Source organism: Jaculus jaculus, chromosome 12 (genome assembly GCF_020740685.1).
Source record: "Jaculus jaculus isolate mJacJac1 chromosome 12, mJacJac1.mat.Y.cur, whole genome shotgun sequence".
Taxonomy (NCBI): domain Eukaryota; kingdom Metazoa; phylum Chordata; class Mammalia; order Rodentia; family Dipodidae; genus Jaculus; species Jaculus jaculus.
Genome location: NC_059113.1, coordinates 101,027,854 through 101,033,853, shown reverse-complemented (window position 1 = coordinate 101,033,853; position 6,000 = coordinate 101,027,854).

The following is a 6,000-nucleotide window of genomic DNA, read 5'->3' as shown; positions in this document are numbered from 1 at the left end:
AGTGGCTGGAGGCCCTGGCACGCCCATTCTCTCTCTCTCTCTCTCTCTCTCTCTCTCTCTCTCTCTCTCTGTCAAAAAAATAAATAAATAAAATATTTTAAAAAGTTAGAAAAAAGAAGGAGTCAGTAAGATAACCATCCAGGCTACTAAAACAAAATACCTTAGACTGGGAAACTTATAAAACACATGTATTCCTCACAGTTCTGGAAGTTGGGAAGGCCAAGGTCAAGATGCCAGCCGACTCCGTGGCTGGCCGGGCCTTTCTGATAGATGGTACCTTTGCACTGTTCTCCTCGCACGGCCAAGAGGGTGAATAAGCTTCCTCGGGTATCGTCTACAAGGGCATGAATCCCCTTCATGAGGTCTACGTCATTATGACACGGTCACCTAAAGACCCCCCTCCTAAACCCAGCACATTGAGGATCTGCATTTAACATGATTGAAGGGATGCAAACAGGCTATAGCAATGCCAGTCTAAACACTTCATTGATGCTTTATAAACTTTTTTCTTCTAATGAGAGAGAGGAAGAGAATCAGGGCCGCCACCCCTTGCCATCGAACTCCAGACGCATGTGCCACCTTGTGCGCATGCACCACCTTGTGTGTCTGGCTTACATGGGATCTGGAGAGTCGGACATGTGTCCTTAGGCTTCACAGGCAGGCATTGTAACAACTGAGGCTTCTCTCCAGCCCAACGCTTCGTCAATTTGTTACAGAACCTCCACGAAAATTCTTTTAGCCACATGAAGAGACCAGGGCTCAGAGCAGGTAGAAGCTTGCGAGTCTGAAGCTTAGGACAACGGCCGGGCGGTAAACTCTGCCTCCCGTTCACTGCCGGATCAGGAGGTGCACACACGGTGACACTCACCTGTGCTAAGGACACAGACATTAGCCTGCTCTTACAGAGCTCGTGTGAGGACGTGAAGGAAAGTCAATAGCCATGATAATACAGCTGAAGATGAATTGTCCGGAGTAAGAGGACAGGTATTGGAGTGCAGCAAATCTGACGTTTAAAATGTGTGTGTGTGTACATGTTACTCTTTTACTCCCTTGACCCTTTTCCTTTTTCTCTGGGGCCCTCCTCAATGGGGTGATGGGGTCCACTGTGGGGTCAGGAAGGCCTCAGTCAGTTCTGGAATAAGGGGGACACTCACTCTTGGTTGGAGAATCTGCTTTATTTTACAGATGGCAGAGAAAATGGAGGAGAGTCAAGACCCATTGATCAGACAAGAAGATAACCAGCTGCCTACCACAAGACGTGCCACCTCGGGCTCACGTGCCAGGGCCCAGGAGAACTTGCAGCAGAAGCTGCACCCTGAACGCGGCTCTTACTGCCGGCCTGAAAGCCTGACATTTTGAACAGCATTCATGCAAAGCCTTCCTCTAACGGCGCTGTGGAGATCTAAGCATCAACGCTGCCTGCACTTACATCCACGACTCTCTCTATAGCACCCCAAGTTCTCCACTGGCACCCACAGCTAACACAGCCCACTGCCAGGATGCACGGGTTGGGCTGTGCTTCCTTCTCTCCACACTGCCCCCTGGTTCTGCTTCTCACGTCATCCTCAAGCTCCGCCCACCCCACAGGCCTCTACAAAGGATGGCAGAACGTGGCAACGTGCTCAGGCATCCAGGTCCACAGCCATTTTAAGCACTGAGTATGGTAAACTGGGGTCTGGAGAGATGGCTCAGCAGTTAAGTCACTTGTCTGCAAAGACTAAGGACCCAGGTTCAATTCCCTAGCACCCACATAAAGCCAGTTGCACAAGGTGGCATCTGTGACTGGAGTTTGTTTGCAGTGGCTAGAGGCCCTGGTGCACCCATTCTCTCTCCCTCTCTCTCTAAAATATTAGAATGAAGACTAGAGACCTTGAAAAAGGCAGAAAACAATACAAAGACCAAAAACCTAAAAGCAAATGATAAATCAAGGATTTACTTGATCAATAATTGGGGACCAGAGTGGGGATATATCAATAATGGAAAGACACAACTTAGAAGAAATGCAGAAGTGCCATGGCACATGCTCATAATCCCAACACTAGGGAGATAGAGAAAGAAAGATCAAGAGTTCAAGGTCATTGTCAGCTACATAGTGAGTTCAAAGCCAGCCTGGGCTACATCAGACCCTGCCTCATAAAAACAAAAGCAAAGTAAACAAAAATAATTAAAAGAAAGCCACCGGTTTCAATGTCCCCTCTCCAAACACGTCAGAAATGACATGCTCATACAGTGCAATACAAAACCTTGGCTCTGGGGCTGGAGAGATAGCTGAATGGTTAAGGACCTGCCTATACAGCTGAAGACCCAGGTCCAGTTCCCCGGCACCCACATAAGCCAGATGCACAAGGCGCTGCATGTGTCTGGAGTTCGTTTGCAGTGGCTGGAGGCCCTGGTATGCCCATTCTCTGTCCCCCCTTCTTTCTCAAATAAATAAAAAAAATATATATTTTAAAAACCTTGCCCTGAAGAGCAAGACCAAAGCCCCCCTCAGTCACATCTTGAAGGCTAGCAGCTTACACCACTTTTGTTTTTCTTTTCAAGGTAGGGTCTCACTCTGGCCCAGGCTGACATGGAATTCACCATGTAGTCTCAGGCTGGCCTCAAACTCATGGTGATCCTCCTACCTCTGCCTTCTGGGTGCTGGGATTAAAGGCGTGCACCACCACACCCAGCCCAATGTACACCTCTTGCCACGTAGGTCTCTGTGCACTTTTCAACTCTCCCCGCCCCCCACCCCTATGCTTCCTGTGCCTCCTATGATGAAAGTGCAAGCCGGTGAGGATGTTTGTTTGATTTGATTTGATTGTTCAAATAAACATAGCTCATCTACTGTTGTAATAATAATGGTTGTGAGTTTTTATTTATTGTAAGGAAGAGGGGAGGTGGGGATGTATGACCACACAAAGGCCTCTTACTGCTGCAAAGTCTAGATACTTGCTCCACTTTGAGCATTTGGCTTTACATGGGTACTGGGGAATTGAACCCAGGCCAGTGGGTTTTGCAATCAAATGCCTTTAACTGCTGGGCCATCTCCTCAGCCCAGATGGTTGTGGTTTTAATTGCATTTTAAATGAGCAGATCCCTTCTGTAGGTTGATAACTATGAATGCCAATCCATCAATGGAACATGGATATTTTTAGCTCCCTAAAATTATTTGTAACCCATTAATATACTCAACATACCCCCAGTAGGAGATTAGCATAAATAGGGAAGTTAAAGATATTAAAACTACATATTCTAGGCATTTTGTTCCTCTTTCCTTTACAAAATAGCTTGAGAAATGACTTTATCTACAGGAACTAATTTATGAGTTTTAAAGCAGCATTTCCTAAATGTACAAAGGATAAGAATGGCGTATACATGCACAAATCGGTATGCTGAAATTCACAGCTAAAAAGGATCCATTTTACCTAAACAAGCCCTCCATTCCTCATTCCCAACATTCTCATTGAATAATAAGTTGAGTGGGTATTTTACCTTGCAACTTGCATACTATTAGCTCTTCAGTACTCTAGAGTGAAGAGCAAAGTCAGGCTTACATACACACCCACTTCATCACACCAGCAAGATTGAACAGCGTGGCTTTTTCCTACAAAACACACCGTGTAAGTAAAAATCATTTTATTTTTAAATCTTATTTATTTGAGAGAGACAGGGAGAGAGAGAGAGAAAGAATGAACACACCAGTGCCTCTAGCCACTGCAAATGAACTCCAGACACATGTGTCACCTTGTGCATATGGCTTACCTGGGTCCTGGGGAATCAAACCTGAGTCTTTAGGCTTTGAAAGCAAGTGCCTTAACCACTAAGCCATTTATCCAGTCCCAGACTAATTTAGTAACTTGGAAAATATTCACTGAGGACTGCCTGTCAACACTGGTTTTCCCATCATGAAGATGTATTGAGTACTTAGCCACTGCTCTAAGTATGGATAAGGTGATCCTGCCCTCCTCCAGCTTTTTGTCGAGTGGGGAATTAATTGTCCTGGACTTTGGTGATGGATCATTCCAAAGGAACCCAGGACCCATTAAAGGGGAGAGGCATACAAACAATCCCAACGTTATATTAAGAGGGAGGTGTAGGGCTAGAGACATGGTTTAGCGGTTAAGCACTGCCTGCGAAGCCTAAGGACCCGGGTTCAATTCCCCAGTGCCCATGTAAGCCAGATACACAAGGTGGTGCATATATCTGGAGTTCATTTGCAGTGGCTAGAGGCCCTGGCATGTATATATCCATTCTTTATCTCTCTCTCTCTCTCTCAAATAAATAGATAATTATTTTTTAGGAAAAAAAGAGGGAGCTGTAGACACCTCTCAGGGATGCATGGAGAGGCAAGAATGGTTACATGGAGTAGAAAAAAGAATGGTTCAGGTTGAGATTGTGACCATGTTCAGGAGAGTCTGGAGGAATTTGGACTCAGATACCATCATATGCATCTTGTCCAGTTAGACCATAAGCGTCTTGGGCATAGCCTGTGTGCTGGAACTCCAGTCCATGGGGCAGTGCCTGGCACACAGTAGGTCCCTCATGTCGGGTTGTTACATGGTCTTGCAGGATGCTACAGATGGCATGGACTCTCAACCCTCTGATGCTGCTTGTAAATTCTAGGCGGGAACGGGTAGCATAAAAAGGAAAAGTATATAGTGTCTCTTCCTCCTAGCAAGACGTGGATGGTCACACCATGCTGAGCTACCCAGTGTGCCTAAGAAGCTACTGCTGCTGGTGGTGGTGAGGAAACCAGATGCAAATTCCTAGATATTACATGCATCTATGCCGACTGCAGAGATGATTAAACCAATCATCAAGAAACATCCCACAAAGAAAAGCTCAGGTCCAGATGACATCATTAGTAAATTCCACCAAACCTGTCAGGCACGGGCTGGAGAGACTGCTCAGTGGTTAAAGGCTTGCATAACCTGACAGCCTAGGTTCAGTTCCCCAGTGCCCGCCCACAAAGCCATATGCACAAAGTGGCGCATGCATCTGGAGTTTGTCTGTGGTGGCAATAGTCCCTGGAGTGTCCATTCTCTCTCAATCTCTCTCTCTCTCTCTCTCTCTCTCTCTCTCTCTCAAATAAATAAGTAAAAATATATTTTAAAAACTGTAAGGAAAAATTCTGGGTGTGGTGGTGCACGCCTTTACTCCCAGCACTCCGGAGGCAGAAGTAGGAGAATCGCCATGAGTTCAAGGCCACCCTGAGACTATATAGTGAATTTCAGGTCAGCCTGAGCTACAGTGAGACCCTACCTCGAAAAAACAAAACAACACAAAACAAAACAAAAAACTGTAAGGAGCAATGAAAACTGGTCATTCAGAAAGGATATATAAATATACATATACATATACATATACATATACATATACACACACATATGAATGAATGAATGAACTCATTTGAACGCATTCAATGAGGCCAGCATTACCCTAAGTACCAAAACAAAAGGAACCACAAGGAAAGAAACCACAGCTTAATTTTTCTTGTGAATATAGATACAAATATCCTTACTAACCCAACACATTCAAAGGAGAGGCTGGGGCTGGAGAAATGACTTAGTGGTTAAGCACTTGCCTGTGAAGCCTAAGGACCCCGATTCTAGGCTTGATTCCCCAGGACCCACGTAAGCCAGATGCACAGGATGGCACATACATCTGGAGTTAGTTTGCAGTGGCTGGAAGCCCTGGTGTGCCCATTCTCTCTCTCTCTCTCTCTCTCTCTCTCTCTCTCTCTCTCTCTCTCTCTCTCTCTCTCCATGTCTTTCTCGCTCTGTCTGTTGCTCTCAAATAAATAATTAAAAACGAACCAAAAAAATTTTTAAATAAATAAAAATATTTTTTTAAAAAAGGAGAGGGCTCCATGATTAATAAGAGGACTTGCTTGTAACATTTGCTCACAGTAATAATAATAATAATAATAATAATTTTTAAAGGACTGTACAACAAAATCAAGAGGCTTCATCCCTGCACTGTAGGGATGATTTAACATATGAAAATCAATCAATG